The sequence below is a fragment of the Octopus sinensis genome, unplaced genomic scaffold, assembly GCF_006345805.1.
Source record: "Octopus sinensis unplaced genomic scaffold, ASM634580v1 Contig18646_ERROPOS438955, whole genome shotgun sequence".
Classification (NCBI taxonomy): Eukaryota; Metazoa; Mollusca; class Cephalopoda; order Octopoda; family Octopodidae; genus Octopus; species Octopus sinensis.
The window spans coordinates 6823-31288 of record NW_021835961.1 but is presented as its reverse complement, the minus strand read 5'-3'; the positions used below and the strand labels follow the sequence as shown (position 1 = coordinate 31288).

The 24466-nt window shown below is 38.8% G+C and overlaps 1 protein-coding gene across 1 annotated transcript in view; it reads right to left on the bottom strand.

The window, feature by feature from the left end:
* LOC115231491 overlaps positions 1–17162 on the bottom strand; it is a 61251-nt gene extending 44089 nt beyond the window's left edge. The window contains exon 1 of the mRNA XM_036500108.1: positions 17091–17162. The gene's annotated coding sequence lies outside the window, so the exon portion shown is untranslated. The remainder of the gene's footprint in view (positions 1–17090) is intronic.
* Between the last annotated feature and the right edge of the window lie 7304 nt (positions 17163–24466).

Below are 24466 nucleotides of genomic sequence, written 5' to 3'. Positions count from 1 at the left end.
TTTATGGGATAGACAGGTTGTGCTGTTTGAATAATGGGGGCTTTTCGTGTTGCTGCAGGGGCTACAGGCAGTTATCTTTTATTGTGGGTGTAAAAATTTGGGGGATTTTGGAAAGCGACCAGGCAAAGAAGACGAACAAAAGAAGAAAGGGAAAAGGAGACAACACGCACAAAACAACACCACCACCAAAACCCAAGCAAAGCATGGGTCAAAATAGCTAGTCTATGTTATATTTGCTTGAAGAAAGATGAGCAAATCAGCAGTAAACAGCATCAAAATTTAAATTTTAAAATGTTGGTATACAAAAAGTATTTAAATATTCACACTGAATCACGGATGAAGAAGTCAGGCATTCTAACTGTAAAGGATTTCCTTAACATCAATGTTTCCTCAATTATACCTTAGTTAATGAATTAATAAAATCATTTAATATATAGTCACTTGAATTGCAGTCTCTCATTAAACAGAAGATATAAAAACATAAAAATGATCATAGGTTGGTAGCAAAGTACCTGAGAGCTCCTATCCAAAATCTTAACATCAGGTATCAAGAAGATGTAAAAGTAGAAAGACTCCCCTTCAGTTTGCACCTAGAAATTTACCCTCTGAAATATATATTTCTTTACTGCCCTCAAGGGGCTAAACATAGAGGGGACAAACAAGGGCAGACAAAGGGATTAAGTTGATTACATCGACCCAGTGCGAAACTGGTACTTTATTTATCGACCCCGAGAGGATGAAAGGCAAAGTCGACCTCGGCAGAATTTGAACTCAGAACGTAACAGCAGACGAAATATGGCTACGCATTTCGCCCAGCGTGATAACAATTCTGCCAGCTCGCCATAAGTCCAGGTTGTTTATGGAAGACAAGTAGTCTCCTATGCATGCCAGCCTCCCCTCTCCATGCCACTGATTTTATCCAAGGGAATGGCAAAGGCAATACACCTTGGCACTAGTGACGGCACAACTCATTTCCACAGCTGAGTGAACTAGATCAACATGAAATACATTGTCTTGCTCAACACACAGCCCAGTCCAGGAATCGAACTCACTACCTCATGGTTGTGAACCCGATGCTCTAACCACTGAGTCTTGTGCCTTCACAAGAGGATGTATACATGTGTAAAAGTACTAACTCTTGTACAATGTTTATCATACTATTATGGGCTCTTATCATAGATGACAAATAAGGGTTCTGTAATTTCTTCTTGAACATCTTTTCACAGATGATTTGTTTATAGGAATCAAATGCTTGTGTTGTACGTTGACTAACTTCCTCCATGAAATTGCCTATACAGGTGCACCATGCTCTACAGATCAAAAGTCAAAGTGATTACAGAGCAACATGAAATGAAAAGTTTTGCTCAAGAACACAATGCACGGCCCAGTCTAGGAATCAGAACCATAATCTTGTGACTGTGAGTGCAATACCTTAACCAAAAGGCCATGCACCCTCATTTCTTACTGTACCGGTATCATTAATGGGTTGGGCATCTCCTGTGATGTAAGTATTTGGTAACCTCAATTACCATCAACAACAATGATTCTGAGAGGTTTCCCTGAATAGAGTTCAATTCACTGATTATGTTTTTTTCTTTATCTTTCACTTTTTACTTCAGTCATTGGACTGTGGCCAAGCTGGGGTACCACTATGAGGGGTTTGGTTGAACATACTGACCCTGCTACATATTATTATTATTATTATTACTATTACCTTTTTTTTTTTTAAGGTTTGATACTTATTCTATCAGTCACTTTCACTGATCTGCTAAATTACAGGCGTAGGAGTGGCTGTGTGGTAAGTAGCTTGCTTACCAGCAACATGATTCCAGGTTCAGTCCCACTGCGTGGCACCTTGAGCAAGTGTCTTTTACTATAGCCTCGGGCCGACCAAAGCCTTGTGAGTGGATTTGGTAGACAGAAACTGAAAGAAGCCCGTCGAATATATGTATATATATCTATATATGTACATGTGTGTATATGTTTGACCCTCCCCCCCCAACATCACTTGACAACCAATGCTGGTGTGTTTATGTCCCCGTAACTTAGCAGTTCAGCAAAAGAGACCGAGAGAATAAGTACTAGGCTTACAAAGAATAAGTCCTGGGGTCGATTTGCTCGACTAAAGGCGGTGCTCCAGCATGGCCACAGTCAAATGACTGAAACAGGTAAAAGAGTAAACCAACACCGGTTATCAAACAGTGGGAGGACAACACAAACACACACACACTTATATACATGACAGGCTTCCACACATTTCCATCTACAAAATTCACTCACGAGACATTGGTCAACGGGGAGCTATAGTAAAAAAAAACACTTGCCAAAAGTGCTGCGCAGTGGGACTGAACCCCAAACCATCTAGTTGCAATGGAAACACCTTAACCACACAGCCACACCTGTATCTCTGTGAGGCATTCATTCAATTCAGACAGAAATGCTGCATTCAATATACCTCATTCAAGATGAAATTCGCAAATCATTTGTGTTTTGAAATTATTCGGTCAAGGTATGAATTCAATAAATTATTTTAATATTAAATATTAACAAGATTTTCTAAGATCATGAGGAAAGGAGTGTCATGTATCAATATGTGGGTGGCAACATTTCACAGAACAAATATTGTCCTACATTTCAGATACAAATGGTTGAGCATACTGAATGAATTTTTATGTGTGAAAATACATAGTAAGTTTTGGGATAATATGTATATATAGAGAGACACATAGATTATAGCACCATTTTAATGTGTGCTTTAATGACATATATAATTCTGGAGTATACTTTAGATAGTTTAGCTGTACTCTTGAGATAGTCATTAATAATACATACGCTTTTACTATTTTACTTGTTTCAGTCATTTGACTGTGGCCATGCTGGAGCACCGCCTTTAATCGAGCAACTCGATCCCGGGACTTATTCTTTTGTAAGCCCAGTACTTATTCTATCGGTCTATTTTACTGAACCGCTAAGTAACGGGGACATAAACACACCAGCATCGGTTGTCAAGCAATGCTAGGGGAACAAACACAAACACACACACGCATATATATATATATATATATATATATATACGACGGGCTTCTTTCAGTTTCCATCTACCAAATCCACTCACAAGGCTTTGGTCGGCCCGAGGCTATAGTAGAAGACACTTGCCCAGAACCATGTGGTTCGTAAACAAGCTACTTACCACACAGCCACTCCTGCGCCTCATATCCAGAATTTAAAAATTACAGGTTTGAAATTCAGACTCCAAAATATAAATTCTCACCTCTATTGCATATTTGTGGCTATCATCATCATTATTATTATTATTTTATGTTTGACTTTTGCTTTGCAATCGTACAAGTAGGTTTCAAGTCTCACCCAGCGATCTCAAGAGACAAGTTAGAAGTTCATGCTGGTATTATGCCTAGGGTACCGTATATTTGGTTTTGTACATAGTGTTGTTCTTGAGAATGTTTAAGAAACCATAAGAAAATTGTGTTTGTTTTAAAATTTGAGATTACACAGACAGTATTTTACGTATACATTATTATTATTATTATTATTATTATTAATATTGAGTGAAAGAGCAGTGCATGCCATCAAAGTGACACTTGGATAAAAAATACGAAGCCCATTATACCCATCATGACAACCTGTCTGATAACGGTACACCAGGCACATGTATCACAACTATATGTGCGCAACATGATGATCTTATATCAAGATAAACAGCACATGACCTTGCAGGTAGGGCCCAGTTAGAATTTTCCTCATGTCAAATAGCCCATCCCACTCAAAAGGTCACTGAATAAGGGTTGTCTAAGGATGTTGAACAAAACACTCATGTTTCCAGAAACAAATTATTAAATTCCCAGAGAATTCATTTTAACATAGCTATGATGCTCCCCAACTACTTCTGCTTGTGGCCAGAGATGCACATATTGTCAGCCAATAAAGGAAATGCTCAACTGGTTATGGTCAAACAAGTGACAAGCAAATCTATGATACTGAGCAGAATATTTGCTGTAGCCCATCTTTTATACCAAAGAAAAAACAATGTACATGATAACACTTCTAATGAATTAAGATCAGAAGCCATGAGAGCCAGTGTCTGGTACTACAACAGGGCATTATTCTTTTCTAGTTTAGGCACAAGGCCCGAAATTTTGGGGGAGGAGGGGTAGTCGATTAGATCGACCCTGGTGCACAACTTGTACTTAATTTATCAAGCTCGAAAAGATGAAAGGTAAAGTCAACCCTGGCGGAATTTGTACTCAAAATGTAAAGACAGATGAAATACCGCTAAGCGTTTCACCCGGTATGCCAATGAAATAAATATTAGTCAAGCACTGAGCCCTATGTAATCAACTAGCTCTCTCTCTTAAAAAGTTGCTGGCCTTCTGCCTAAAGTAGAATGAATTATTATTATTATTATTATTGAGTGAGAGAGCAGTGCATGCCATCAAAGTGACACTGGGGTAAAATATACGAAGCCCAATATACCCATCATGACTACCCGTCTGATAAGGGTACACCAGGCACATGCATCACAACCATATGTGCGCGACATGGTGATCTCATATCAAGATAAACAGCACATGACCTTGCGGGTGGGGCCCATTTAGAATTTTCTTCAGGTTGAGTAGCCCATCCCGCTCAAAAGGTCCCTGAATAAGGGTTGTTTAAGGATGTTGAAAGAACCACCCATGTTTCCAGAGGTGAATTATTCAAACCCCAAAGAATCCCTCTCAACACATGGCTATGATGCTCCCCCACTACTTCTGCTCGTGATCAGAGATGCACATATCGTCAGCCACTAAGGGACATGCTCAACTGGTTATGGTCAAACAACTGACAAGCAAATCTGTGGTATTGAGCAGAATATTTGCTGTAGCCCATCTTTTATACCAAGACAAAATAATGTACATGATGACACTTCCAATTATTATTATCATTATTATTATTATTATTAAAGGGTGGAGAGCTGGCAGAAGCATTAGCATGCCAGGCAAATGCTTAGCAGCATTTTTTCAGTCTTCCCGTTCTGAGTTCAAATTCCACCAAGGTCAACTTTGCCCTTCATCCTTTCAGGGTCGGTGAAATAAGTACCAGGTATGGACTGAGGTCGATGTCATTGACTTACCCACTCCTGCAAAATTTCAGGTTTTGTGCCTTTAGTAGAAACGATAGGGTTTTTCTAAGGATGTGGGAAATACTGGTTAACACAATCTTTTGGATTTGAGATATAGTTAACCTACGATAATTTTTAACAATTATTATTATCATTATTATTATTGTTGTTGTTGCTGCTGTTGTTAAGGCAAGTTGGCAGCGTTGTTAGCACACCAAGCAAGATGCTTAAACAGTATTTCGTCCATCTCTATGTTCTGTCTTCAAATTCCATCAAGGTTGACTTTACCTTTCATCCTTTCAGGTTTGATTAAATAAGAACTAGTCAAGTACTGGGATTAATATAATCCACTTACACCCACCCACAAATTTCAGGCCTTATGCTTATAGGAGAAAGGATTATTATCGTCATAGTTCACATGGCTCACTGGTTAGAGCGTTGAGCTTACGATCGTGAGGTTGTGAGTTCAAATCCCAGACTGGGCTGCGTGTTGTGCTCTTGAGCAAGACACTTTATTTCACATTGCTCCAGTTCACTCAGCTGTAGAAATGAGTTGCGACGTCACAGGTGCCAAGCTGTATCGGCCGTTGCCTTTCCCTTGGATAACGCTGGTGGCGTGGAGAGGGGGAGACCGGTATGCATGGGTGACTGCTGGTCTTCCATAAACAACCTTGTCCGGACTTGTGCCTTGGAGAGTAACTTTCTAGGTGCAATCCCATGGTCAGCTATGACCGAAGAGGGGGGGGGGTCTCAGCTCAGTTGTTGTCTCTTTTGTTAAACCATTTAGTTGTGGGGATGTAAACACACCAATACTGGTTGTCAAGATGGTGGGGGGAAAAACACAGACAAAAGACACATGCACATAGATATACATATGTATATATATATATATATATTTATATAATATCTATACTATACAGGCTTCTTTCTGTTTCCATCTACCAAATCCACTCACAAGGCTCTGGTCAGCCTACGGCTATAGTAGAAGACACTTGCTCAAGGTGTCACACACTGAGACTGAACCCACAACCATGAGGTTGGGAAGCAAGCTTCTTACCACAAAAATTTCCAGGATTCGAGAGAATCGGATATTTAAATAGTGAAAGAACCAAGGTCAGATCAGCGCTATCATATATAATCAATTTATAATGACAAATACGAACTCACTGAAGTAAACACAGATTTGTTCGCCAGTTATGCATTCATTCATCAGTGGCTGACTGAATAAACAATGATTCATTACGGTCACACATGGGTACACTCACTGCATCTATTGCACTGTTGTCTACAGACTCCAGATCCAAATGAACAGCAGGTGGTTCTGAGTTAGGTGAAGGAGAAACAATAACGTCACATACATAACGTTTGTGTTTTGTTTGCTGCATGATTGTGCCCAAGGAAACATCCCTTTGAGATGCCGAATTTTAAAAAACATTGGAAACTGCAACCCAGATGAAACAAATCATCCAGCCAATAAGCACATAAACACTAAATGTTTAAAAGGGACATCTATCTGGGTGAAATCGCATGGCTCAGTGATCAGAGTGTCAGGCATGGCTCAGTGGTTAGTGAGTTCTATTCCCAGACTGGGCTGTGTGTTGTGTTCTTGAGGAAGACACTTTATTTCAAGTCGCTCCAATTCACTCAGCTGTAGAAATGAGTTGCAACGTCACTGATGCCAAGCAGTAACAGCGTTTGCCTTTCCTTTGGACAACATCAGTGGCATGGAGAGAGGAGGCTGGTATGCATGGGTGACTGCTGGTCTTCCATAAACAACCTTGCCTGGACTTGTGCCTCTGAGGGGGATTTTCTAGGTGCAATCCCATAGTTATTCATGATCAAAGGGGGTCTTTATCTTTTTATCTGGATGAATCATTAAGCCAATAATTTTACAAACTAACTGCATGCATTAACTATGTGTCATTATTAATGCTTAAATTATTACAGTTGCTTCTAATTCAAAATGTGTGTGTGTGTGTGTATGTGTGTGTATGTGTGTGTGTGTGTGTGTGTACATGTGTTCTTTTGCCTAGACAGTCCATGATGCTTGTAAATAAGCATCATCAGTATTCGAGTGAGCTTATTTATTTCCAGTCTTTCATGAAAAACATGGCTAGTTATGGAAAAACATTATCTTGCTGGGAAATAGGTGAGGGTGGGCAACAGGAAGAGCATCCAACCTCAACAAATTCCAACTGATTTTTATGCAAGCAGGAAAAACTGGTTTCTAAATGATAATGGTTTGTCTCAGCAAAAGATGTAAACAACTGCAAGGGAAGTAAACTAGTGCTGTCCATCGAAAATACTTTGTGATATTTGTTTCTCCAGAGTTACACAGATACACCCTTGTCACATGCAGTAACACAAATGCAGTGAACTAGAGCCTAACCCATTGGGAATCTATAACAAATGACACAGTTATTCAAAATATGTCAGATAAAATAAATACACAAAAAGAAATGACAGAGTCGATAAGATATTGAATGGCCAGCTTATAGATCTTGACCTCAAAACTGTCAGTAGCCGTAATATTGTACATTAAAGAAAAGCATTTTAATGTTTAATACTATATATTAAGGTATCAAGCCGGCAGAACTGTTAGCATGCTGGTCAAAATGGCTAACGGTATTTCATCTGCGAGCTGGCAGAAACGTTAGCACATCGGGCGAAATGCGTAGTCGTATTTTGTCTGTCGTTACGTTGTGGGTTCAAATTCCGCCGAGGTCGACTTTACCTTTCATCCTTTTGGGGTCGATAAATTAAGTACCAGTTACGCACTGGGGTCGATGTAATCGACTTAATACCTATGTCTGTCCTTGTTTGTCCCCTCTATGTTTAGCCCCATGTGGGTAATAAAAAAATCGATATTTCATCTGGCTTAATGCTCTGGGTTCAAATCCTGCAGATGTTTGCTTTGCCTTTCATCCTTTCTCAGTCGATAAGATAGGTACCAGTTGAGCAATAGGGTTGATGTAATCAACTTACCTCTCTCCCTGAAATTGCTGGTCTTGTGCAAAAATTTGAAACCAATATTTAATACTATATACAATAGTGAATATGCAAAATTGTTAGCATTTCATTCACATTCACACCTCATTAATGGGTGTGTGATTAACGAAGTTTGCATTGTACCCATGTGGCTGGCAGTTCAATCTCACTTCATAGTAATTAAGGGAAATAATACTTTCTACCATAGTTTCAAGTTGACCAGTGAAATTTGGCACACAGATCCTGTAAGAAAGCTTATAATGTATACATAGTTAATCCAAACACGAACAAAGAGAAAACACAACAACGTGAGGATGTGGAATAAGTATAGTGTTATTGGACGCTCAGGAAAGAAAGGAGGATTTCACGTTTCGAGCGGAGCTCTTCGTCAGAAATATAGAAAAAAAAGAAAAAGTCCAAGGAAGGGAAGACACAGGATAAAAATCGTCAATGATACACACGTGGTCACACACACACACACACACACATATAGGTTATGAGAGGTAATGGTGTCAGTGAGACCCAAAAGTGTCACTCTCTATTTCATATCTTATCTAAATTAACTATTGCTTAATCATCTTCTCACACCGTCTCTGATCATCATCATCATCGTTTAACGTCCGCTTTCCATGCTAGCATGGGTTGGACGATTTTGACTGAGGGCAGGCAAACCAGATGGTTGCACCAGTCTCCAATCTTGATTTGGCAGAGTTTGTACAGCTGGATGCCCTTCCTAACACCAACCACTCCGAGAGTGTAGTGAGTGCTTTTTACGTGCCACCGGCACGGGGGCCAGTCAGGCGGTACTGGCAACGACCTCGCTCGAATCCTATTACACATGCCACCAGCACAGGTGCCAGTAAGGCAACTTTGGTAACGATCACGCTCGAATGGTGCCCTTTTACGTGCCACTGGCACGGAAGCCAGTTGGCTGCTCTGGCAGGGATATAATAAATATCCTAAAAACAGAGCCAGAGGTGGTTTCAGCCGGGTTGGTAACAAAAGGGTTAATGCATATTTATGCAGCAAATAGCACCAAAAACACACATGCTACATACTTATACATTATAATTTTCAAATCCACATCACAAGTGCAGATACATTTGGCAGCAAATAATAATAAAAAAATTTAAAACTGCATACCAGAAAGGCTTTGAAACTACAAAAAGTTTACTGTGAAAATAATAAGGGTAATAAAGTCAATAATCTTACTCTTTACTCTTTTATTTGTTTCAGTCATTTGACTGCAGCCATGCTGGAGCACCACCTTTAGTCGACCACATCAACCCCAGGACTTATTCCTTGGAAGCCCAGTACTTATTATATCAGTCTCTTTTGCAGAACCGCTAAGTTATGGGGACGTAAACACACCAGCATCAGTTGTCAAGCGATGTTGGAGGGGACAAACACAGATACACAAACACATACACACACATACATATACATATATATACATATATACGACGGGCTTCTTTCAGTTTCCGTCTAACAAATCCACTCACAAGGCTTTGGTCGGCCCGAGGCTATAGTAGAAGACACTTGCCCAAGGTGCCATGCAGTGGGACTGAACCCGGAACCATGTGGTTGGTAAACAAGCTACTTACCACACAGCCACTCTTGCACTTAGACAACATATTTTCATATACAATAGTGTATAAACATATTTACATATTTATACACGAAAGAGGTGCCCTTTGACAAGACACCTTACTTGCTAGAAAGGGCAGTTAAAGCCCAAACCACGAATAAGACCAATTTCAAAGAGAATGAAAATAAAAAATATTTTTGTAGTTAGCCTCAGACTTGAGTTTCTGTAAGAATGTGCAAAATAAATCAATTTGCCACACACTATTATATATGAAAGTACCATGATGGAGAAAGCTGAGCACAGAATCTGCATCAAATTTTGACAAAATCTTGAGGATACCTGCTCAGGGGCCTACGCAATGTTTTCAAAACGTTTTCATTGTTCTCGACACTATCAAGATCTTGTGCAGCTGGAATCCGAGTGTCCTTTTGGTCATTTGAAAGCAGTTTTGGCACAAGCTTGGCAGAGACGTGTCTCACACCCACATATTCAGGGATAATGGACTGAACTGAACTGTAACTAATTTGCACATCCTCTGATAAATCATGGATGGCGATTCAATGATTTCCCCTCACAGCTGCAATGGTTTTTTCAGTTCCTCTAGTTGCAGGTCTCCCAGAATGTTTGTCAAAATCAACATTTTTCCAGCCATCTTGAAAACATCTGGAACACTTGTACACTTGTGTGTGACTCATAAACTCCGCTCCATACACTTCCTGCAACTTTGCATAGGCCTCTGAGCAAGTATTGCCATGATAACTTTCTCAGTCATGGCCAATGAACATTAAAACATAGTGTGCATGTACAATAGAGGTCAAGGTCAATCTGTGTCAAACAGCTTTACTCTATGTGCCTTAGCTTCGTTATTATAGCAACAGTCCGGATACTTATTGATCAGAACTCATATATTGCTGGAGGGGAGATAAATCCTCATCACCTGCAGCACCAGGCCATTGGATAATGTGATTTCAACCTTCCTTGGTCTTGTCAATGATGGCATTTGTCTGCTCGAAATAACAGCAACTTATCTCCTTGTTAGTGATATAAACAAGAGTGCGTCTTGTACCAAAGACCAATATATTTTTTTCTTGGTAAGAGTGGCTGTGTGGTAAGTAGCTTGCTTACCAACCACATGGTTCCGGGTTCAGTCCCACTGCATGGCACCTTGGGCACATGTCTTCTACTATAGCCTCGGGCTGACCAAAGCCTTGTGAGTCTAGAAAGGTATTGGGCCATAGAAAATCTCCCTGCACAAATTCTGTCTGATCCATGCAAGCATGGAAAAGTAGACATTAAAATGATGATCCTGATTTGATATGTGTGTGTGTGTGTGTATAATGAGAGACAGAAGATGGAAGATGCCAGGTATAAACCATTCATTTTATTAACTTGTATACATCGGCTACCTCTGATGAATATAGGGTTATATAATCAAATTGTTGCCTAACACTCCATTGTATCCCTAGTGCAAAACCAATTGGTAAGACCGGCTGTGATGGATATATAATACTGTACATATATATATATATATATAATCATTTGTTTCAGTCAATGAATTGTGGCCATTCTGGGGCACCACCTTGAAGAAGTTTAGTCATATGTATCAATCCCAGTACTTATTTTTTGAAATCTGGTATTTATTCTGTCGGTCTCTTTTGTCAAATTGCTAAGTTACAGGGACGTAAACACACCAGCACTGGTTATCATGTGGTGGTGGGGAGGGGGGAGGGACAAACACAGCCACAAAGACACACACACACACATATAGGCTCTTTTCAGTTTCCATCTACCAAATCCACTCACAAGGCTTTGGTTGGCCCAAGGCTGTAGTAGAAGACACTTGCCCGAGGTGCCATGCAGTGGGACTGAACCAAGAACCACGTAGTTGGGAAGCAAACTTCTTACCACAAAGCCATGCCTGCATCTCTATATAATAAACATATATGTCATCATCATCAATCGTATATCCACTTTCCAGCTGGCATGGGTTGGGCAGGTCATCACAGTCTGAGTCATCTCCTACTGAGAACTGCTGCTTCCATAAACTGATACTTGTATGTGTCATTTAGCTTGGTTTCAATAGCCTATTGCTCTTCCTAACAGCAAGTATGATTACGTATTTAATCATACACGCGTACGTAAGTGCGCACGCGCACACGTGTGTATGAGAGAGAGAGAGGGAGAGAACTAGAGAGTTTGTGTAGGTATGTATCATCATCATTTAGCGTCCGTTTTCCATGCTAGCATGGGTTGGACGGTTCAACTGGGGTCTGTGAAGCTGGAAGGCTTCATCAGGCATATATATATATATGTGTGTGTGTGTGGAGGTGCAATGGCCCAGTGGTTAGGACAGTGGACTCGCGGTCGTAGGATCGCGGTTTCAATTCCCAGACTGGGCGTTGCGTGTGTTTATTGAGTGAAAACACTTAAAAGCTCCAGGGGGTGGTGATCCCTGCAGTACTCTTTCACCACTCTTGCTCTCACTCTTTCTTCTGTTGGCCTGCTCGCTTAGCCAGCAGGGTGGCGTCATTCGAAGGCTAAAACAATGCAAACGCATTGTGACCAGCGATGTGTAGTAACATCTGATAGCCTGGTCGGTCACGTGATCACATGATATATATATATATATAACTATATCCATACAGATGTATATTTATGCTACATACATAGAAATAATAGATAATAGATATAGGCGCAGGAGTGGAAAATATTACCTTACTTGCAAACAGGTGAGGGTTGGTAGTAGTCCCATTGCATGGCACCTTGGGTAAGTGTCGTCTACTTTCGCCTCGGGCCAACCAAAGCCTTGTGAATGGATTTGGTAGATGGAAACTGGAAGAAGCTTGTCGTATATATGTATGTGTGTGTATCTATATATGTTTGTGTCTCTGTTTGACCCCCTCCCACCATCATTTGACAACCGATGTTGGTGTGTTTACGTCCCCGTAACTTAGCGGTTTGGCAAAAGAGACTGATAGAATAAGTACTAGGCTCACAAAGAATAAGCCGATTTGCTCGACTAAAGGCGGTGCTCCAGCATGGCCGCAGTCAAATGACTGAAACAAGTAAAAGAATACATATGTAAATGTAAACATGCAAGTGCGCATGCGTGTGTTTTTAAGTATTTGAGTATAAAGATGCATAAACTGGCACTCCGTCGGTTACGACGACGAGCATTTCAGCTGAACCAATCATTAGAACAGCCTGGTCGTGAAATTAGCGTGCATGTTGCTCAGCACTTCACTGATACACGTACCCTTAATGTAATCCTTATGGAGATTCAGCGTGACAAGGCTGGCCCTTTGAAATACAGGTACTACTCATTTTTGCCAGCTGAATGTATAGGAGCAACATAAAATAAAGGGTCTTGCTGAAGGACACAATGCGCCGCCAGGAATCGAACTCACGACCTTACGATCATGAACCGAATACCCTAACCACAAAGCTACGCACCTTAACAAACGTATAAACACATACGTGGGTGTGTGTATAAATGTAGATCTTTACTTTTTACTCTTCTACATGTTTCAGTCATTTGACTGCGCACCGCCTTTAGTCGACCAAATCGACCCCGGGACTTATTCTTTGGAAGACTAGTGCTTATTTTATCGGCCTCTTTTGCCGAGCCACTAAGTTACGGGGACATAAACACACCAGCATTAGTTGTCAAGCGATGTTGGGGAGACAATGACACACAAACATACACACACACACACATATATATATATATATATATATATATATATATATATATATATATATATAGTGGTCGTATACTGTCAACTCAATGTGACAGTTTCCTATGGCTAAATGGCGGTGGTGTAATTCTCTTAAGGGACTGTCACATTGAGTTGACAGTATACGACCACTAACTATATCGCTCCACCACCGCTTATGTCTCTCTGAGACATTTAGAAATTCAATATTTCTAATTATATATATATGACGGGCTCCTTTCAGTTTCCGTCTACCAAATCCACTCACAAGACTTTGGTCGGCCGGAGACTATAGAAGACAGTCGCCCAAGGTACCACGCAGTGGGACTGAACCCGGGACCATGTGGTTCGTAAGCAAGCTACTTACCACACAGCCACTCCTATTTATAACCTTCTTTAAACTGCAGCTTGTTTGGACCAAGCTTACCGCGTTATTGCCCTGGTATTAACATTTCCTATTCTAACTGAAAATTACTGATACCCTGTTCTAACGAATCTTACGAACTCTCTTTACTGTCACGGAATCATTGACAAAGTTATATACCTAATGGAAGGGAGATAACTCTAGCAGGCGTTACTGACTGGGAGAATTTTGGATAGTAAAGGTCATCGTGACCTGACTGATAAGGTCCCACCTTATACGTTGAAACAACCGTTACGTCTTCACGGGGCCTGCAGAAAATGCATGCAACTCTTGAGCAAATTACATCCCAGTGCCTAAAAGAAATGGAAGTAGGATAAAATCTCGAATAAAAATACGAGAGTGATTGTGGTATTTGGAATAGCTTTGATAATAAGTATATTCAATCAGAGGTATTCCTTTTAAAGTAGACGCATTAACCACTTCAATTACAGAACCAATGCAATGAACGAAACCTTTTTATGGTTGTTTCAAATTACTATAATTGCTACAAAAATAGCAGCAAAATCTTGAAACCAGATACTTCCGTCCTAAGATAAAAAAAAAAAACGTAGACAATGAAATCTGACTTTTTAAAAAGATAACATGATCTTGGCTGGAATACTTTTGATTATAAGTTTGTTTGATTAGTGGTAACCTGGGTTTAAACAGAAAAAAATCCTCTCCCGTACTAGTGCAGAAGTTGGAGTGTTAGCGGTGGTGGCTGATTTTGAGGTAGTTACCGAATACATGTAATAAATATTTTCTCTGGAATGAGGGCGGCGAAGCAGCAGAATCGTTAACACTCCGGGCAAAATGCTTTGCGGCATTTCGTCCGTCTTTATGTTCTAAGTTCAAATATCACGAATTCGACTTTGCCTTTCATCCTTTCGGAGTCAATAAAAGTTGAGCACTGGAGTCGAAATAAACGATTTACCCTGTGAATAAACGGTTATTGAATTTACTCCGCCTGAGAACTTCATTCTTCGTATTTCCAACTCCTTGAATCACAGAATAATTATAATGGAAGAAGATGCCCCAAATGTATCATGAAAAAAACCTTCCTTCCATTATAATAAAAATAATAATTAATTGTTTTTTTGTTTTTTTTATAATTGATTCTTTTATTATAATAATAATAATAATGAAATTATTGTATACAGTGCTCAGGTGCACCACAACCTGTCAAAAGTGCGTATAAAGTATATGCAGTAACGTACAAATGTCTGGAAAGCGAACAATGTATGAGTCAGATACAAGCTTGCGTGTGTATGGAGGGGAGAAAATCAGGTGTAGTGTTGGCGAATCTCAGGAAGCATGGAAGTTTTGAAGGATGCAGTGCTCCGACAACTAACAACAGATGCCGGCAGTCTGTTCCATGCTTCAGCAACTCTTAGCGTGAAAAGATGTTTCCAAAAGTCATGGGAGCTGTGCTGTTTTCTGACTTTGTAAACATGTCCACGGGTGTTAGACAGGTGGAGTTTGAAAGTCTTGGAGTAGGGATGACATTTTCCTCCGGACGCCGAATTTGGATTACTCTTTGTTTCCTCCTTCTCTTCTACAAGTTGAGCATGATGTGAATCTTCGGTGATTATTGGAAATAAGCTACAGATCAGTAAAAGAAAATTCCCACATTAAAGGAGCTTGTAGAAACGAATGACTAGAGCAACTGCTAGCGATGGACACCTGATTGGGGATTCCACTTCACCACTGCCTAGTTTATATCACCCAAACAGAAAGCAGTAAACGTATACAAACAGACTGGGATCTGACTACGGTAGAACAGTGGTTAATTCGCATTGTGAATTTTCGATATTCCTAGCATATATGTATCTCCACAAGACACAGGCCGTCTCTTGCAGCACTGTATAATCATTTCAATTCTTGGGTAAGAGATACGAAATAATCCATGAAATTGGCAAGACATACATCGAATGGGTTTGAAATATAAATTTAGTCATTTGTGAGATACTATGCGATACAAAATTTTGTTTGGAAAAAAAATTGAAAGGAAACATTGGACAATGAAGTCCTAGATATGCAAAATGACTAACGCTGAGCTGAATTGAAGGCGCCTCTGTATGGTAGCCCAAACTGCTTGAAATAACAGTCATCCCAATCTCCCTTAAATCACACCTGCCATCTTTGAAGATACATGGAATATCAGAGTGCGGAAAATATTCTTTGCGCTGTGGGGGCGGCAGGATGGACATTAGTTACAATATTTTTGATTATTAGTTGGCTCGATCCAGGCTGACATGGGGCTAAAACAACAGCAATGACATTGTGAGAAAAAATGACAAGGCGGAGTAGAGAAAGCTATAGAGACAGACTGGAAAGTAAATTTAAAATATTATGAAGAACCAAACAATAATAATCCTTTCTAGTAAAAACACAAGGCCTGAAATTTTGAGGGAGAGGACCTGTCGATTAGATCGACCCCAGTGTTTCACTAGTACTTAATTTATCGACCCCGAAAAGATGAAAAGCAAAGTCGACCTCGACGGAATTTGAATTCAGATCGTGCAGACGGACGAAATGCCGCTGTAGTGACTACAAGTTTGGCGATCTTTCGTCTCTAGTAGACCTTTCCGTCAATTTCCGTAAAAAACTTTTTTTTTTTTACATATGGGCTTGAGGGAACCTTTGAAGTAATGAAAGAGAAAGCGATTGTATGACGAGGGAAGTTCTTTTGAAGTTACCGTGCATGGAAAGCATTGATGTACATGTGTGTGTGTGTTTGATGGGGTGTGGGAGACAGACAATCGCTTTCTCTTAGTCTCTTTCGCTCTCATTACTTCAAAAGTTTTCGCAAGCCCATATGTAAAATAAAAATTTTTTACGGAAATCGACGGAAAGGTCTACTAGAGACGAAAGATCGCCACAAGTTTTTTTTTTGGCAATCTGTTCTTAAAAACGATAGAATTTTTTTCGGTAAAAAAAAAAAAAATTGCAAATATTTTCGGACGAAAAGGTGTGTGATTTCAGGAAGATGTGGTTGTTGCTTCTAGCACATCCCACGATCACCTTCCTTGTTTCTCTGTCACTCTCTTATGAATTGATGTTTCTCAACATTTTTTCTCCCGGTAAACACATTTTATGGAATGGTGATGTAGAAGTGACACACGTATCGTCCATTAGTTGGATATAAGCACACACACACAATTGGTAATTTAAACTTTTAATTCCCTCCTCCTTTGAACTAAACGAGGCCTTGTGTGAGAAAAAACTTTTACTAACTGAAAAGTACGCTATTAAAATAAATTAACTTTTACATACCTTTTTTGTAAATCACTGTGACAAAGACCTTCTCAAGCGCTCCAATATTTTAAAATTATAAACCGATACAATAGGATGGAGGATTGAGGTTGAAAGCAATCATAGATTTTCAAAAAAAATTTTTTTCTAGTTCAGCCATATTTTGCACCAGATGGAGAGGTGGATATGTGGTGTGTGCGAGTGTGTGCATGCATGCATACGTGTGTGTGTACGTGCGTATGTGTGTGCGTGTGTGTGTGTGAATGTGTGTGTGTATGTCGGTCAGGGTTTCCCAACCATTTTTCATTCCATATCGCCGAGGATTATGGAAAAATGAATAATACTATCCGGTTAAGTATTTACACTAATGTAAAATTACTCATAGCATAATGATTGGTAAAAAAAAAAAAAAATTGCAAACGTCCCGTAACTTAGCGGTTCGGCAAAAGAGACCGATAGAATAAGTACTAGGCTTACAAACAATAAGTCCTGGGGTCGATTTGTTCGACTAAAGGTGGTGCTCCAGCATGGCCACAGTCAAATGACTGAAACAAATAGAAGAGTAGAAGAGAGTCCCCCTTCAAAACAGAAAAAATTCAACTTTCCCTGAAACTCCGCCAATTAAGATTGGTTTCAAATTTTGGCAAAAGGCCACCAATTTCGGGGTAGTGGGTAATTCGATTACATCAACTCCAGCTCTCAACTGGTACTTAGTTTATCGACCTCACAAGGATGAAAGACAAAGTCAACCCTCGGCGGAATTTGAACTCAAAACGTAAGGATGGACAATATGCTGCTACGCATTTTGTCCGACGTACTAACGATTCTGCCAGCTCGCTGCCTTCCCGCCGACTAATATTGCCATGTATAGTTTCTAAAAGTTTTGTAGAATCTCATAGCATTTTAAGCTTAAGAAAATAAGATGTAAAGTCTGAATATTCCTAAACTCATCACCACAATTTCGGAAATTTGTTTTGTTTAACACAAATTCCAATATAATTGGAATCTACACCATCTGAAGCGTATTTGTTGAGAATTTCATTGAAAAATATTAATTTTTCAGAAGTTATGAGGCAACAAACTCGTGGGAAGAGGAGCATACATGTGGGGGGGGGGGGTTATGCACACGCGCACGCACACATGTATGTATGTATGTATGATGTATGATGTATGTATGTATGTATGTATGTGTGTGTGTGTGTGTGTGTGTGTGTGTGTGAATGAATGTATATTGAAAATAATTATGTTGAGCTTCGTAAAGCAGACATTAAAAAAATTCGAAAAAGTGTCAAAAACTTACTTTAGTCATCATTAATAACGGTACTACTTAAAAAGAGTGGTCCCTGTGCGCGCACTCGCGTACTCGGGCATCCGCACTAGCTAGTCGTGACTAGTTGATCCTGACTTTGTGTTTTTGTGTTTTATTTACTTGGTTTTAAAAAAAATTATTTACTTTGTGTTTTATTTACTTGGTTTTAAAAAACATTATTTACTCTGTGTGAAAAAATTATTTATTTTGGGTTTTATTTACTTTGCTAGGTAGTCGTTGTAGGATCGACTAGTCACGACTACCTAGCGCGGATGCGCGAGTGCGAGTGTGCGCACCGGGACCACTCTTCTTAAGTAGTACCGTTATTAACTTCAGTTTGAACGGCAGATTTTTCTAGTGGTGTCATATGAAATTGTCACCCACAATTATGACTAGGGTTAGGGATAGGGGTGGGGGGAAGGGTATCTTTTTTCTTCACAAATGTAAATAAACCCAATCTGTTTCTTAAACGAGGGATATATTCATACGGCACAGAATGTTTTTTTTTACCTCAATAGACGTCAGTGATTGGTTGAAATTGCAGAAATTGAAGAAAAAAAAACAACAAATATCTTACAAACCATAGAATTTTCTCAATAAAGTCAAGAGAAAAAGATGTTTTATAAACACATTCTATCAGTATACGAAGTTTAAGATTTTTTAGTTACCTAGAAATTAGGTTAAAAACTGCCGTTCAAACCGAAAAGATCCCAGTATTGAAATTATCTCCATAACTTTGCTGAAAAATAAATAAATAAATAAATAAATATAATCTTTTATCAGCACTTCACTTTTGTTTGGTATTGCAAGATAAGCAATTATATTAGTGAGAAGGAAATTGGGTGTAAAGTTTAATATGAGATAAATAACAGTGAAAACCCTCACTTCATTTCGACTGGCAAGCAAAACCGGAAGTTAACAATTCATTAGATTAAAATGAAGGAGGTTTCTTTGAAAAGGTGTAACTTATTTAGAATTCATTTTCACATTTTTTTTTTATGCCTATCCTTTTTGACCCAAGATAGCAATCTGGCATAGTCATTACCAAACGGGACAAAGCATTTAACAGCATTTCGTCAATCTTTATGTTCTGTGTTCAAATTCCACCAAGTTCGACTGTATCTTTCATCTTTCAGGGACGATAATATGAGTACCATTTAAGTAATGGAGTTTATGTACTCATCCAATCCTTTCTCCTCAAATTTCAGACCTTGTTCCTGTTGTAGAAAGAATTATTTCACCTATTGTCATTCCTGATTGAGCTGGCCTATAACCAAATCAGTAGCATAACTGGTTGATGAAGGAGGTGGGGGGTTGCCCGGGCAGGTCAACGCTTTGATGGGGACAGCTCTTACCTTTTACTTGTTTCAGACTTTGGAATGCAGTCATGGTGGGGGCACCGCCTTGGAGGATTTCGTGAAACAAATCAACCCCAGTGCTTTAATTGTATGACTTGGCTTTTATTCTATTGGTGTCTTTTTGTTTGTACCCCAACCCCTACCTCACCTGACAACTGGTGTTGGTCTGTTGGTGAAAGTAAAGAATACACACACCCGGTGATTAGGGTTAAGTTTAGGGTTCAGGATACGCCGAAAACGGGTGGTGGGCATATTCCTTACCTCCAGCCTCCACTTAGGTAAAGAATACATACACCCGGTGTTTAGGGTTAAAGTTATGATTTAGGGTTTAGGGTTAGGTTTATGCCAAAAATGGGTGGTGTGCAGTGCATATTCTTTACCTCTGCTGGTCTGTTTATGTCCCAGTAACTTAGTAGTTTGGCAGATAGATACGGTCAGGAGGCAAAGTTGATAAATGGGGAAATGAGCTATTTCTGATTTTTCTATTTTCTCCCTATGTGTTTGAAACTATTCCATCATCATTTTACCTGTTGCATCATCTTTGAGAGTAAAAATTGGTCAGCATTGTTTTTGTTGTTGAAGTTGAGAGAGTTTGAAACATAATCAAGTGACACGTACTTTTTTTTTCTCAGCTTTGACTCAATTGTAATTGAGGTTGCCTTTAAAATAACTGGATAATTTTTGTGTTTAACAATCAAAATGCTTTTTCTCTGTTGGATTCTGAGTCAATTTTTTATCCATGCTATTGCCTAATTTGATAATTTCAATTTTTAAAAAGTGATATCCTTATACCTTGAACAAGGGAGCAACATTTAGTATATGAGAGCTTGAGAGAGATCAGTGTAGAGGGCTGAACCAGCATTTGGCTAATATGTTATTTACAGGGCCCTAAAAGGATGACAAGGGTAAAACCTAACTTCAGTAGGATTGGAACTCAGAGTATAGACAGCCAGAAGAAATACTGCAATGCATCCTGTTCACATTGGCGTAATCTGTGTGTGTGTTGTCCAAGGCCTTCATGTCCCCAGCAATACAGCTGACCCACAAGTGCCACCCAATAAAGGCATTGCCTATGATGGACTGCCCTCTTGTTCTTCCTCTAGTTAGACTACTACTTAATGCACTGACATTTCTGTAACTAATTTAAATATGTATGTGCTTGCGAAGACCTGTTGAGGCAAGTGAAATCAAATTCGATGACTGGCATCCGTGCTAGTGGAGCGCAAAGACCACCATCCTAGCATGATCGTTGCCAGAGCAGCTAACTGGCTTCCATGCCGGTGGCACATAAAAAGCACCATTTGAGCATGACCGTTACCAGCGTTGCCTTGCTGGCACGTGAAGAAACATTTGAGCAAGGTCGTTGCCAGTGCTGCTGGACTGGCTCCTGTGCACGTGGCACGTAAAAAACACCATTTGAGTGTGGCCGTTGCCAGTACCGCCTGACTGGCCCTCGTGCCGGTGGCACATAAAAGCACCCACTACACACTTGGAGTGGTTGGCATTAGGAAGGGCATCCAGCTGTAGAAACTCTGCCAGATCAGATTGGAGCCTGGTGCATCCATCTGATTTGCCAGTCCTCAATCAAATCGTCCAACCCATGCTAGCATGGAAAGCGGACGTTAAATGACGATGATTTGAATAGTAAAATTATATCTTATAGGGCATGGCTATGTGGTTAAAAGTTTGCTTCCCAACCAGATGCTTTAAGGTTCATACTCACTGCATGGCAACTCGAGCATGTGACTTTTTACTATAGCTCTAGGCTGATCAAAGACTTGTGAGAGGATTTGGTTAACAGAAACTGAAAGAATCCCATCATATGTGTGTGTGTACATGTATATGTGTGTATGCTCGGTGCTTATGTGTCTGTGTGCGTGCATGAATGCTTGTGCCTTCTTGTCTTGACATTTCACAATAATTGTAAATGAGTATTGTACAGTGTCATTTGTTTCCAATCTTCTGAGAAACACTGTTCAACCATGGGGAGACATTACCTTGCTTGCTTTACTTGGAAACAGGTGACGGTTTGGTGACAAGAAGAACTCCAGCCATAGAAAATTTGCCTCAATAAATTCCATCTGATCTCTGCAAGTATGGAATAATAATAATAATAATAATAATAATAATAATACAGTGCTCAGGTGCACTACAACTCATCTAAAGTGTATATATAATCAGGTGTAGTTTCGGCGGATTTCGGAAAGCATGAGGGCCTTAAAGAATAGTGAACATAAATATGATAATGATGACTTCATATACATATTTAGTCAAATACATATTTGTGAAGGTTGATATCCGAGTGAGTTGCGTGAGTAAAGCAAATTCAGTTAATATCAAAATTTTTATATGTTATAGACAAGTCTTGTGTAAAATTTATAATTGTGTATTGTAATCAATCATGTGGTTCTGCTGCAAACTCTCTTTCTCTGTATGTGTATGTGCAGTGGGGTAGCTCAAGTCCTGTCAGAAGGTCTGTTTCATTTCTTCTCTTTGAAGGTGGTAGCCCAGCATGGCCACAGCCTTCTGACTGCAATTGTTAAAAGAGTCATAATATTCAACATCAGTTACTGCACAAGAACAGATGTTCTATCTGGCTGTATCCTAAACCAACCAAATAAAGTATTTTTTATAAAAACATGCAGGAACAAGACACCAGAATATGGTTAGAAATCACACCAAACAAAAAAAAAAGCATGTAAAAATAAAAAGAAAGAAAACAGAACACCAAAGCTGAATGAAGTTAATAGATTGCAATCACAAATAATTTTACTAGACATTCAGTTTGTCTTAAGGAATGGGCACATTGGGCAGTTGCCCAGGGCCCTCAAGAGTCTAGGGGCCTAATTCTGATCTTTATGCTGTAGCTTGCTGCCAATAAATAAATACTGGAGGGTCCAGTTCATTGGTGTACCTAAGGCCTATGATGTTGCTGAGATGGCCCTATAGATATTTAATGTTTAGGAATTTGTTCCTAATTTAGCAGTTTAGTGGTTATTGAATTAATTAAATTATACATTTAAATTAAAAATAACAACAACAAAACTATGCATTTTAAAAAAATTTTATTCAGCAATATATTCTTTTTTCTTTCATTAATTAAAGAAGACAGTTTGAAGAAATACTTTCATGCACAATTTTTTTTTTCATTATTCTCTCAGGATATTTCTGAAGATAGGGTTTCAAACATTAGTTTAGAGGAAGTGTAACAAAAGAAAGAGCAGGTGATGAAGGAGTCGTTTGCTGGAAGCAAAGGAATGGGGTGTGGAGTACTCAAAAAAAAAAAATGGTGAAGAGGAATGGTTTTTTTTAAAGCAGTCACAAATGCTTTTGTCACTAGATAAATGCAGTGTAGAAGCTACAGAGACACAGCCTTCTGGAATCTTTTGGTAAATAACCTTACCAAAAAGAACACACAAATGGAAGACATAAAGCTTAGTGAAAAGCATAAATACTTCCATATTTCCTAGAGAGCAATAATAATATTGCTTTTAGTAGCAACAAAAAGAAAATTAGAGATGATAATTAGCCGCACTATTTTGTTAGAGTGAATATATAGATAGAAGTAGACATTTGTGGAGAATATTTTTGACAACACTAACAATTCTGTGCAGTGACAATGTTAAACAAAGAAGCTGGATCTGAATGGTATTTTTTTCATTAGTCTCAGTATTATTGATATTGTTATTATTATTACCGTTGTTATTAAATTTCATTAAAATTAATGCAGAAAGTTAGTGTGCGTATAGCTACAGATTTTGGAAAAACAAATAAAAAAAAATGTTATCCAAAACAAATTAAATTCTTCATTATTAAGGATTATTTTTGTTTACTATTTAGTAGGGGAGGGATGATCACACATCTAATAATCAAAATCATGTAATTATTTATTAGTAGCAGTACATGTTTCAAAGTTTTATATTTGGTGATTTTAGGATGTGTGGAATCAAACTATTTTACCTTTTAGTACTTCACAATACATTACTGGTTCTTCATCCAGACAAAAGCATCTGTTTTAAGAATATTATAATTCCAATTTTTCAACACAGAACCATCTATATTTTCTGTGTTAAAATTAATAACATATATATTCTTTAAATACAAACGCAGAATCAACAAAACTCATACTGTAAGAAATCTCTGCTTGAATGCCAGACAGTATATGATACAAATACAAAATGAGTGTAAAACAATCATTTTATTTATATTTTGTTGTGTCTTGGGAGGGTCATTATAATAATAAACACATGCACTGGTTCAATTTCACTTCTTTATTACAAGTGAATTGGTTAGTTTAACTAATCAATTGCATGCTTAATCACTCTCTACTCTGGGTCTGCTTCAAATCTTCAGACTTGAAGCAGTTCTGGAGTAGAGAGCAGGCATATCATTGATGAGGTCAAGAATGTCAACTAAAGGACTTTGAGAAATAACCAACTGATTAACCAAGAGATTAAGCAAGCAATCAATTAGTTAGTTGGTTAAATAACTAAACAAACTGACTAATAATGAAGAAGTGAAATTGAACTGGTGCTTGTGTTTGTTATTGTTGCAATGATTATCCCAAAGTGCAACAAAATTTGTTTCAACACACAAGTTCACATCAAGAATCTTGCAAACCAATTACAAAAACAAAATATTTTAACTAATGATTTCTGGCCCTAACATGAGACAAATCCACTTATCTGAAAGAGCCAACCAAACAAATATTTGTATCTTATCAAACAATG